General features: G+C 48.7%; 1 long non-coding RNA gene across 1 annotated transcript in view; it reads right to left on the reverse strand.

Moving 5' to 3' along the window:
• LOC139360067 (uncharacterized) overlaps positions 1–6,398 on the reverse strand; it is a 32,103-nt gene extending 25,705 nt beyond the window's left edge. The window contains exons 1-2 of the long non-coding RNA XR_011617121.1: positions 6,110–6,398; positions 5,386–5,645 (exon numbers count right to left, since the gene is read on the reverse strand). This is a non-coding gene — a long non-coding RNA (uncharacterized lncRNA). The remainder of the gene's footprint in view (positions 1–5,385; positions 5,646–6,109) is intronic.
• Positions 6,399–12,925: the final 6,527 nt, after the last annotated feature.

The following is a 12,925-nucleotide window of genomic DNA, read 5'->3' on the forward strand; positions in this document are numbered from 1 at the left end:
TAACCCTGTCTCTATGAAAAACATAAAAATTAGACTGAGTGTGGGTGCAAGGCACCTGTAGTCCCAGCTACTTGGGAGGCTGAGCAGGAGAAATTGCTTGAACCAGGAGGTGGAACTGCAAGCAGTGAGCTGAGATTGCACATCACTGCACTCCAGCCTGGGCAACAGAGTGAGACTCCGTCAGAAGAAGAAGAAAGAAGAAAGAAGAATAGAAGAAGAGGAAGAGGAAGGAAGAAGAGGAAGAGGAAGAGGAAGAAGAAGAAGAGGAAGAGGAAGAAGAGGAAGAGAAGAAGGAAGAAGAAGGAAGAACGAGAAAGAAGAGGAAAAAGGAAAGAAGGAGAAGAAAGAAGAAGGAAGAAGAAGAAAGAAGGAGGAGGAGAAGTGAGGAGAGGAGAAAGAGAGAAGAGGAAGAGTGATAGAGGAAGAGAAGAGAAGAAGAGAGAGGAGAGGACGAAGAGAGAAGAGAAGAGAGAGAGAGGAGAAGAGGCGGAGAGAAGAGAGAGGCGATAGAGGTAGGAGACGAGATGAAAGAAGAGGAGAGAGAGGAGAGAAGAGAGAGGAAGAGGAAGAAGAGGATGGAGAGAGGAGGAGAGGAGAGAGGTAGAGGAGGAAGAGGAGGAGGACAGAGGACTGAAAGAGGAGAGAAGACGGAGAAGAGAGGAGAAGAGAGGAGAGATCGAAGAGGAAGAGGAAGAGGAGGGAGGAGGAAGAGAGAGAAGAGGAGGAAGAAGGAGGAGGAGAGAGGAGGGAAGGAGAAGAAGGAGGAGAGAGAGGAAGAGAGAGGAGGAAGAAGAGAGGAGGAGGAGACGAGGACGGAGAAGAGAGGAGGAGGAGGTGAGAAGAAGAGGAGGAAGAGAGGAGGAAGAGGAGGAGAAGAGGAGGAGGAGGAGGAAGACGAGAGGAGTAGAGCAAGAGGAGGAAGAGAGGAAGAGAAGAAGAGGAAGAGCAGGAGGAGGAGAGGAAGAGTAAGAGGAGGAGAGAGGAGGAGGAAGGAGGAGGAGGAGGAGGAGGAAGAGGAGAGGAGAGAGGAGGAGGAGAGGAGGAAGACGAGAGGAGGAAGAATGAGGAGGAGGAGGAGGAGGAAGGAGAGGAAGAGAAGAGGGAGGAAGGAGGTGAAGGAGAGGAGAGAGGAGAGGAGGAAGAGGAGAGGAGGAGGAGAGGAGGAGGAAGAGCTGGAGAGGAGAGAGGAAGAGCAGAGGAGGAAGGAGGGAAGAGGAGAGGAGAAGAGAAGGGAGAAGGAGGAGAGGAGGAGAGAAGGAGGGAGAAGGAGGAAGAGGAGGGAGAAGGGGGAGCAGGGGGGAGAAGGAGGGAGAATGGGGGAGAAGGGGGGAAGAGAAAGAGAAGAAGGGAGAAAAGGAAGGAGGAGGAGGAGAAGGAAGGAGAAGGAGAAGGAGGAAGGGAGAAGGGGGAGATGGTAGAAGGGAGGAGAAGAGGGGAAGAGATGGAGGGAGAATGGGGAGAAGGGGGGAGAAGAGGTAAGAAGGGAGAAGAGGAGGGAGGAGGGAAGGAGGAGGACTCAGCACTCTCAAGTGCAGTGTCAGCAGCAAAGAGACTGGGAGTATCAAAAAGTCTCTGCAAAGGACAAAGAGGGACAATCAAGTAGATGCACTGATGAGTTCTGTATGGAGGTAGCACTGGGCGAGGATACCATAGAGTTGGGATCTAACTAACACCAGCTAAAGGAGAGCATGATTTCTCCTGCTATCTAATGATAGGCAAGTAATAATTAGGTTTAGGAAGTCAGGAAAGATACTAACTTTGCTCCGGTTTCTTTCCTGGGCAATGGAGATTAGGCAGAGGGTGTGCTTAGACAGGCCTTTGTGGGGTGAGCAGGGGTAGGTGGTAAGAAATAGAGTTGAGAAAAAGACAGTTCTCTCCTGGCCTCTTAGCGGGGAACCATCAGGGAGAGCCAGCTGTGGCTCCCGGGGGCCCAGGATCCTCTGGGCTGGGGGAACCAGGGCGTCTCGGGGGCAAGTTCCCCGGGGGGTTTTGTGTTTGGATCTGTTTTGTATTGGTAGCTGTTGTTGCAGTATAATATACATAAAGAAAAGAATGCAAATCATGAGTTGTTCAACCGATAGATTTTCCTCACGATGAGTCTCCTTACGCCCAGGACAAGAAAGAGATCAGAACCTCAGAAGTGCCCCCGCACGCCTTCCTGACCCCCTGGATTCGGCTGCTGGGTTGTGAACTTGACAGAAATGAACCACACATGGGGCGCCCTTCTGGGCCGGCTTCTTTTGCCCAGCGTGATGTTTGTGGGAGTCACCCGTGTTGCTGCAGGAAGCTGTGGCATGCCCAGCCTCCTTCCTTGGCAGCTGGGCTTCCCTGGACAGTCATTGGAAGAGAGTAGCAGATGCCGACACCATTGCTAGGATCAATTCCAAGAACCAAGGCTCAAGTTAAACTCAATCCAATGAATATGTGACTTTGTGTTTTACCGGACAACTGTTTGCAGCGTCTTCCAATAGAGTGTCCTTCAGATTGTGGTCTAAATGACTGACTGGCATAACAACAATGATTCTTTGGGAGGCCAATGTGGGCAGATCACTTGGATCAGAAGCTAGCTTGGCCAACATAGTGAAACACCATCTTTACTACAAATACAAAAAAATTAGCCAGACATGGTGGCATGTGCCTGTAATCCCAGCTACTCTGGAGGCTGAGGCAGGAGGATCACTTGGACCCTGGTGGCAGAGGATGCAGTGAGCTGCGATCGTGACACTGCACTCCAGCCTGGACAACAGAGTCTGTCTCAAAAGAAAAAAAAAAAAAAAGAATGATTCATATATGGCTAATGATGTGATACCAAATGAGCGCAAACAGGCGCTACACAGAACCTTGGCCTTGTTTTCACTGATTTGGAAATAATAACATTGGTTCTGCTCACTTTCTGCTCAGATGAATTTACAGAGAAAGTTAACCCTGGCTGTGGTCACTCAGAAGTTAGGGCTTTTCAGGTAGTCCCTGTGAGATCGTCAGGAAGGCTAGGGACTGTCTTGGTGGTGGCTCCTCTGACTCAAGTCATAATGTGTGTTCACACTCCTGGCAGGCTGTCCACACATCCTCTTAATCACTTCACAGTGAGGGCCCAGGGCAAGGCGATGACTTACACCCACTGGCCCTCTGAAGGTCTCATCTCTGACGAGGTGGGTGACAGCAGGCACGTAGGAGCAGATTTCCTGAGAGCCAGGAGCACCTGCCGACTGGCCTAATCCAGCAGTAAAGTCTGCCTGCTAGGAACCAGCCTGACGCTTTTTTGCATTTTGTGCCTGGCATCACCTGTGACTACTACTTGAAACTGCCACTTAAATCCATTTTCCCATTATAGGAAAGGTCTGATTTCATAGGAAGAAATGCTTTAAATTCAAGGCAGAGCAAAGTCTCCAGCCACCATCAGCACTGAATATAAAACTGCTGTGTGCTTCTGGCTGCGGAGGGCGGCTGCCGCTGTTCCATTTCTGACACAAGTCTGGCTTTGTCATCACCAAGGTCACTCCCTGGGCCTCCCTGGTCACGCACTGCCCCAGGCTGCAGGCACAGGGGCCTTTGTAGATGCTTTCATTTCTTTTCTTTTCGGCTCCAAAGATCCAGGTTGCTGCTTGCTTTCCTCCTTTACCTTTCCTCCTCGGCAAGATTTTAAACTCCACCAAGGTATTGTTTTCTCACTGTCCCTTGCCTTCATTTGGTTCTTTTCTAGTGTTTATGGTGACCTTTTCCTTTCTCCATTATCACACAACTTTCTTCATCATCACCATTTATGGTATTTTTCCTTCACCATAAAAAAATAAACTGTAAGGTCCTACATATACTTGGAGCTCCTTCCGGAACCCCTGAGCCCACCGCACCCCCATGCAATAGCTTAGCTACCTGCTGGGCCTTCCTCCTTTCTGGCCCCATCCTGCCCATCTCTGGAGGTTGCTGTGTTGCCATGGCAACTAGCAACCTGCCAAGTCAGCAAGCTCAGGGTATGCTTGCCTGGCCTTGGGAGTTGGTCCGGCAGCCAACCTCCCTTAGCACTGCATGAAATGACCCCCTTAGATAGCGCCTTCATTGTCCTGGAAGGATCCTACCAGCTCCCAGTTCTCACCCATCCTGACTCAGTTACATGTGGGGACGAAGATCACCCCAGGTGAAGGGCAGCAGAAAGTTTTCTGTATTTTCTCTGCAGAGAAATCTGTCATCACTCTGTCCTCAGAGTAGGTTTATTGCAAAGTCAAGAATGAGATTGGGTGTGGTGGCTTATGCCTATAATGCCAGTAATTTGAGAGGCTGAGGTAGAAGGATCACTTGAGCCCAGGAATTTGAAACCAGCCTGGGCAACATAGTGAGACCCCATCTCTAAAAAAAAAATTTATTTATTTTATTTATTTTATTTATTTTATTTTATTTTATTTTATTTTTTTGAGACAGAGTCTCGCTCTGCCGCCCAGGCTAGAGTGCAGTGGCGTGATCTTGGCTCACTGCAAGCTCCGCCTCCCGGGTTCACGCCATTCTCCTGCCTCAGCCTCCCAAGTAGCTGGGACTACAGGCGCCCGCCACCTCGCCCGGCTAGTTTTTTTGTATTTTTTAGTAGAGACGGGGTTTCACCGTGTCAGCCAGGATGGTCTCGATCTCCTGACCTCGTGATCCGCCCGTCTCGGCCTCCCAAAGTGCTGGGATTACAGGCAGCACTTAATTAGCTGGCTAATTAGCACTTAATTAGCCAGGCATGGAGATGCACACCTGTCATCCCAGCTACTTGGGAGGCTAAGGCAGGAGGATTACTTGAGCCCAAAATGTTGAGGCTACAGTGAGCCATGATTGTGCCATTGCTCTCTGGCCTGGGTGACAGTGTGAGGCCCTCTCTTTAAAAAAAAAAAAAAAAAAAAAAAAAAAAAAAAAAGACTGAATGTCTTTTGAGCTGAAATGATGGTCTCTGTGTCTTCATAAGGAATCTAGTTGGGGACAGGGAAGAGAACAGGACTCGAAGAAATTTGGGGCAGGGAGGAACCACACAGATTTTATGACATTTGCAAGGGTAGTTTGTATTGTGTTTCAACATCTTGCCGTTCTTAAACTATAGGAGTAGCTGGTTGTCCTAGGGAAGGGTTTCTATGGCGCCACTGTGGAATTTCTGGAAAGCTTCTCGGTGAAGGAGCTTGAACACATCATGCACAGGCTCAATCACCTATATACCACTTTGTAACAAAGGCTCTGGGGCAGAGTGGCCAGGAGAGAAGCACCACAGAGAGGGGGCAGAGGGGGTAGGAAGAGAGGCGCCGTCACAGCAGCCTGGATGACTCAGCCAGGGGCGGCCACCAGCCTGACCTCCCCAGAAACCCCCCCTAACCCGACGAGACAGTCGTCTGGGCACCTGCAGATGATGAAGTTAAAAGGACTTACTCTTCCCTCATGTATCTTGGCGACTCCCGGTGCTGATATCCATGACCACGCTCAGATGGAAACTCGGCTTCCTCGCAGGCCGTCCGTGACAGAAGTGGCCGCTGGAGATGGGCTGGCCTGAGACGCAGCCCCCGCGCAGAACGCCCGAGCCGGGGCAGACGCCTGGACCCCAGCAGATTTCCATGTGCGTTGGAAGCCTGCCCTTCCTGACTGTGAACTGGGAAAATGCGCTGGATTTTCTGAAGCCTCAGTCCCTCCGTCTGTAAGATGAGATTGTGGGGAGGAGACGCACCTGTGAGCGCCCCAGCCACGCGGGCTGAGAGGTTTCAACGCCCTCCTTTCCTGCCGCGAAGAAGGGCCTGCTCCCCGGAGGCCAGGCGGGCTCCAGGTCAAGCTCGCAGGGGGGCCAGGTCTCCTCTGGCTGTGAGGGGGCCGCATGTCCCCTCCCTGCACAGCCCCCACCCATGTCAGCACCCTCTCCACCCTCCTCAGATGACCAGAGAAATCCAGGCAGGCCCTTGGCTTTCAAGACTTTGCTTTAGCCATGCATAAGTCCTTCACTGAAGTGTCAGAGGAAGGACAAGCGGCTCTGTGGGATTGGGGCTGGAGCCCCGTGCCTGGCTGTGGGTGCTCCTGGGAGAGCCTCGCCTGGCCTTGCGCTTCCCAACAGTTCGCCGGGAGCCCAAACCCTGAAAAGTCCACGGGAAGAGCTCACCAGCCCCACCTCACAGAGAGGGAAACTCCAAAGTGGCCGTGGACGTGCCCAGGGTCACCCAGCGACAGGCAGCTCAGACTCCTTTCCCAGCTCCAGCCACCGAAGTTTGCAGGCGCGTCCCTCCCAGCTCAGATAAGCACCTGCGCCAGGCTTTCCTCGCACGTTCATCCAATCTGGTATTTCCCATCCTGCACGCAGCAAGCACTTCTGTTAGCGTTAATCTGATTAACACTTCTGAAGCGTTAATCGTGTTCTGGTTTGACTAGCTCTTCCCTCTCTTCCAAAGATACCTCCTGACTTCTACCACCACACACCAGTTTTGCAGCTGTTGAGTATTAGACAAGTGGACTCGCAAGGTATCCCATGGTTGGGCTTTTACAAAACACTCACTGGCTATGTTCCTACCAGCTCTGGTATGGGCGGCTTGTGAGCTGCTCACTCACCGAGCTTAACCATCCTGCAGGTGCCAGTCAGTACTCACTTCTGGAAAGAGAAGACTTCATTTAAAAACATAAAAAATAAATTTTAAAAAAAGCTTTCCTACCAAATTCCTGATGGGTAACTGTAGTAGCAAATTCAGGTGGGATTTCCTGACCTTGGCTTCTGACTGTCTGGGATTCGTCATAGCTTCCTGGATGAGTCTCTAGAATGTTTTAAAATATGTTTAATTTTCGTGGGTACACAGAGTCTCTAGAATATTATGAGACCTGTATATGAAAATTCCAAGCCTGGGCAAAATAGTGAGACACTGTCTCTACAAAAAATAAAACAATTTAGTTAGGCTTAGTGACACAGGCCTATAGTCCCCGCTACTCGGGAGGCTGAGGCAGGAGGACGGCTTGAGCCCAGGAGTTCAAGGCTACAGTGAGCTGTGATCACACTATTGCACTCAGTCTGGGTGATACAGTAAGCCCCTGTCGCTAACAAAAAGAAAACGAAAAATCCATATGTGAAAATCCATGCCAAAAAAAATTAATCATGATCATTACAAAATGAAAGTAATTTCTGTGCTTTACAAAATGATTCACTATTAAGTTACTTTAGTAAGTTCTCATCCTGTGTTTTAAAATAGATGATCTAAATGAATCAAATCAATTTTCAGGAACATATTCATACCTATATCAAGGCATACCTGATTGGACCCTATATAATTTTTGTTCATTTATTTATTTGTCCCTCGATTGGTCCAGCCTGCCTCATTGATCAGCCACACTGGAGGGGAGGCGACTTGGGAGTGAAGTCCTGTGGGTGGAGGAGGGGACCAGAATGGAAACTGTGGGTTGTCAATGTTAATGTGATTTTCCTGACTCAGCGGGCTGGAAAAGGCTGCTTGACATTTGAGATATAACTACTTCTTGGTCTGTCTTCCAACTAGATTGTGAAGTGTTTAAGGACAGGGGACATTTCAGTCTAAATGTGTCTGTCAAGAAAAAGAGCAGGAGAGAGGAAGGAAGGAAGAGAAAAAGGGAAGGAGGGAGGGAAGAAGGGAGGGAACGAAGGAAGAAAATTGTATACAGCCATGCTGTGTCTGTGTAGGTACATAAATGGATACATAGATGCATTTAAACCACAACCTTACAGTTATTCAAGTATTGCTACTTCTTCATAATTCTGGGACAGAGAAAGAGCAGTCACTACTCTCTCATACAAGCTTCTTTTTCATATTGTAACCTGAGAATTTAGCATTAATTGCTACATAGGAAGCAAATAAAACTCACTTGTGAAAACACAAATTGCCCTGATGCCTTTTGCTTTCTTTTGCCTATTGATACAAATTGAAAAATCCACCAGGAACAATCAAACTTGCAGTCGATGGCATTGACTGCAAGAAGGATTAGGAAGTGAGAGAACAGGTTAAAATGTACTCTGCAATTCTCAGCGATGGCTGGAGGTCAGCCTTCACCAGGGAGGAGGGTTAGCTTATGGCTCAGGCTCATTTAAATATTTTCCCCTTCCTCTCCTTCCTGTGAATTTAACCAGAAAAACAGCACAGCCTGTCACCTAGGTAACTGGCTCTCCCGCTGACTGGTGGAGATTGGAAACCGCACCCTTTCTCATTGCAAATTTGCATTCGCAGCTGGGCTTCGGGTGACCTCGCAGGAGGACAGAAAGCTAATCCAATCCTGCTGCTGCTGATTGAGGGTGCCCAGTTCTACCCGGTCCACCTGATACGCATCGGCCTCTGTGAGGAGCCTGTTTAAGGATCACGCGTGCCCATTGCTTTCCCCCAGAAGGAGGCTGGAAAGTGCTTTTGATTTGAAAATGATGAAAATGAACATGCTCCTTGCATTGGCACTTTGTGCAAAACCCTGTGTTTCTAATTCGGACCATCGCTTCTCCCAACCATGTTCCCAAAGAGCCTGCAGGTTAGGCTGGCGATGAGGACAAAGACCTTGGGTGCTCAGTTTAGTTATGCTAATTAAAATTAAAAAATTGAAGGGAGGAGGCGTGAGGAGAATGTGCCTGGACAATAGGAACCCCGGGCCACGGTCGCCAGCTCAGTCTTTATTCTCAGCCGCTCCTTTCTTTGCCCCATTGTGCTGTCAGCTCGGTGACTTCTAAGGGGCTGGGCGCCAGCTGTATGCAAAGTGCAGAGGCCCTGGGGCGGATGCCTGGGGAGAGGGGCTGCCTGCACCACTTCTATATTACTCGTTTTCTCCTTCTCTTCATGGAATAACGGCTAATTCACACCTTCATGTAATATCAGCGAACTCACACCTTCATGTGATAATAACAGCAAACTCACCCCTTTAGTTGTTAGGTGTTATTCTCAGGGCTTCGTGTGTCACAGTGACTTCACCCTGACCATAACCGAGGAGATGGGCACTGTTCATGCTGATTGAGAAACAGGCAATCCCAGATGCAGACAGGGGAGATGATTTGTGCAGGCCTCATGGCCAGTGACTGACTCCTGACACCCTTGGCACCGGCCGCCCCCCAACTCGCCCCTACATGCAGGTGGGTTCAACTCAGCAGGAGAGGTCGCTCAACGCCCTTGAGAGCAGGTGCGGGACCCAGGCTGCAACTGGCCATGCTAACTTGTCCCCGGCGTCCTTACTCGCTGTCCGGCCTGGCAAGCCGCAGTGAGCTGCCATCTGTCCCCTGTCATCTGCGCTATGGAGCTGATCTGAAGGGTCATCCTCCTCCCCCTCCACCCATGCTCCCCAACCTTGACTGCTCCCTTAGTGGTCCCTGCAGGACAGGCGGAAGCCAAAGGAAAGGAAAAGAGAGGCTGCATGGGTACCTAGGAAAAAAAGCCAAGTTAATGATTGTTAAGAGGCGTTATCTAAGCTCATTCCGAGTGCCAGTCCCAGCTTGGAATGGAGAGAGGCACTGCCAGTGAGGCAGGCTGGGTCCCAGTCCTCCAGGCTGACCTGCTGACCTGCAGGGGACACGGACAGGAGGTGCAAGGGAGCAGCGGGGCCTGAGGGGATGCATATGTGGCCACAGGAAGAAGTGAAGAAGCCGAGGTAGGGGCTGTGACCTCCCTAGGTGCTCAGAGAACGCCCCCGAGACAGAGGCCTGCCCGCCAAGACACTAGGGGAAGGGCAGCCTCAAGAAGACCAGGGGACAGGCCCCAGCAGGGCTCGGGAGCAGAAGCCAGCCAGATGTGCCCCGGCCAGCAGAGGACAGTGGCCAAGGTAGGTAAGTGGCTCACATGACTCGCAGGCCTTGGAGAGGGATCTGTGCTTCATTCTAACTGCAATTTTTCACCCAAGAGAAAGGAAGGTAGCCTCGGGTTGGGAGGGATCCATTGTGCAGTTTGTTGTAAGGTCAATACACACCAGAGGTGAGCAAAGACCCACTGTGAGTGATCGGAAGAGGGATCATATCCTTCCAGTATCTGTGATCGATCCCATCCAACCCTCCCTTTTCTGCATGGGGCCTGACGTGGATGCTACTTCGCCAGATCTACACGTTCAGCACATGGCAGAGCCTAAACTGGAGGTCAGTCTGGTGGGGGTTCTGGTTTGCCCCAAAGAGATGTGGGGTGAATGAGAGAGTGATGGCATCAGGCTCATTTGCTGACCAGAACCCTGGGCTGACCTAGAGAATGGTAACGAAAGCACAGGATAGATGAAGAAGTCGGAGAAATGGGGCCATGCACGTGTGTGTGTGTGTGTGTGTGTGTGTATGTGTGAGTGGGTGGGTGGGTGTGTGTTCTAATATTGGAATGTGCTTGCGATATTACAGTATAATGACAAGTGAAAAAAAAGAATAAAGAAAAGATGGAAAGTTCAGTATTTTGACAAAGAGAGAGAACTAAAGACAGAAAAGAAGAAACTGTTCAACAAATGAAGAGATCAGGGTTTTATTTGTTTTTACTGTGAAAAGGAATCCTTTGCTACCTTTGGCCTCAAAGATAATGAGGCCAAGTCCCTGCTCTGAAATTCAAGAACAGTTGTCAAAAATCTAAAACAATTTTCATTCAGTAATAGATACTCAAGTATTTGGTAAAGATAGGATGTCTAGAATAAAGTCAGTTCCCCAGCCTCACATAATACACATAAATTAGGTCAAAATAGGTCCAACTAAAACTCTTAGAATAAAACTTAGGAATAAATCTTCGTGACTTTGGGTAATGTCATCTTAAATATGGCACCAATTGCACAAAACAACAAAGGGAAAAAACAGATATATTAGACTTCATCAAAATGATAAACTTTTGTCAGGAGTTCAAAACCAGCCTGGGCAACATAGCAAGACCTGTCTCTATAAAAAAATAAAAATTAAAAACTTTTGTGCTGCAAAATATCATCAAGAAAGTGGAAAAACAGGCCGGGTGCGGTGGCTCAAGCCTGTAATCCCAGCACTTTGGGAGGCCGAGACGGGCAGATCACGAGGTCAGGAGATCGAGACCATCCTGGCTGACACGGTGAAACCCCGTCTCTACTAAAAAATACAAAAAAAACTAGCCGGGCGAGGTGGCGGGCGCCTGTAGTCCCAGCTACTTGGGAGGCTGAGGCAGGAGAATGGCGTGAACCCTAGAGACGGAGTTTGCAGTGAGCTGAGATCCGGCCACTGCACTCCAGCCCGGGCGACAGAGCAAGACTCCGTCTCAAAAAAAAAAAAAAAAAAAGAAAGTGGAAAAACAATGCACAAAAAATGTTGTTGTCTATATCAAAATCTTTGCCAATCATGTCTCTGACAAAGGACTTATATCCAGAATATATAAAGAATTCTTACAATTCAATAATGAAAACACAACCTGATTTTAAAAATGGGCAGATGATTTGAATAGACATTTATCCAAAGCAGATATACCAATGGCCAAAGCACATGGAAAGATGTTCAACATCGCTAGTCATTAGGGCAATGCAAACCAAAACCAGAATGAAAGCCTTCTTTACACCCACAAGGATGGCTATTATCAGAAACATACACACTATCAAGTGTTGGTGAGGATGTGGTGAAATTGGAACTGTCTTACATCGATGGTGGGAATATTGAAGGGTGCAGCCACTTTGGGAAAAAAATTGGTAGTTCTTCTGTTACTGGTGGAGGCTCTTGACTGCAAGTTGTCCAGTTTCTAGGCGTTTTGAACAAAGAATTGGACAAAATGCACAGCAAAGCAAGGAAAGAATGAAGCAACGAAAGCAGAGATTTATGGAAAATGAAAGTACACTCCATAGTGTGGGAGCAGCCCAAGCAGCAGCTCGAAGGCCCCGGATACAGAATCTTCTTGGGTCCAAATACCCTCTAGAGGTTTCCCGTTGGCCGCTTGGCGTTCACCCCATGTAAACGAAGTGGTGGCCTGCAATCAGTCTGATTAGGTACACAAAGCAACCAATCCAAAGCTAAAGTGAGGTTACAAAGATGCACTCCTATGCAAATGAAGACTTAGCCCACAACCAGAGTCTGAAGTTACACAGTTACCTTCCTATGCAAACGTCTTGTTGCAGAAAGCAACCAACTAGAGGTACTTTGAATTTTCCATCTGCCTGGCAGAGAAGGTGGGGGTTTGCAAAGGGAGTAGCCTCTGGTCCTTTTGTTACTTCGGCGTGGAAAGTTGGGATTTTTCTTTTGATTTAGTTCTAGGAAGTCAGGGTGAATCACCCTTAGGTTCCTTGCCTCCAGATCCTATTCGGCCTCACTTCAAAAAGTTAAACATTTTGCCATATGACCCAGCATATGACTCAGCCACTTCTACTCTCTTGGATATATATTCAAGAGAAACAAAGACATATATCACATACACACTTGTACTTGGATGTTCAGGGCAGCATTATTCATAAAAGTCAAAACCCAGAAACAACACAAATGTCCATCGACAGATAAACAGAGAAGCAAAATGTGGTCTATACATACAATGAAATATGACTTGGTTGGATGCCATGGCTCACGCCTGTAATCCCAGCACTTTGGGAGGCTGAGGCGGGTGGATCACCTGAGGTCAGGAGTTTGAGACCAGCCTGGCCAACATGGTGGAACCCTGTATCTACTAAAAATACAAAAATCAGCTGGGCATGGTGGCGCACGCCTGTAATCCTAGCTACTCGGGAGGCTGAGGCAGAAGAATCACTTGAACTTGGGAGGTGGAGGTTGCAGTGAGCTAAGATCACGCCACTGCACTCCAGCCTGGGTGACAGAGTGAGACTCTGTCTCAAAAAAAAAAAAAAAAAGAAAGAAAGAAAGTATGAAAAGAAATATTACTCAGCTATAACACTACAACATGGATGAAACTTGAAGTGGTTCCAGTGGTTTCACTTATGCCAAGTAAAAGAAGCCAGTCAGAAAATACCATACGCTGTGTGATTCCATTTATGTGGCATGTCGGAAACTCCCCCATCTCTGCAAGTCCCCCCACCATCTCTGAAAGTGTGT

This window comes from Macaca nemestrina, chromosome 19 (assembly GCF_043159975.1).
Source record: "Macaca nemestrina isolate mMacNem1 chromosome 19, mMacNem.hap1, whole genome shotgun sequence".
NCBI classification, from domain to species: domain Eukaryota; kingdom Metazoa; phylum Chordata; class Mammalia; order Primates; family Cercopithecidae; genus Macaca; species Macaca nemestrina.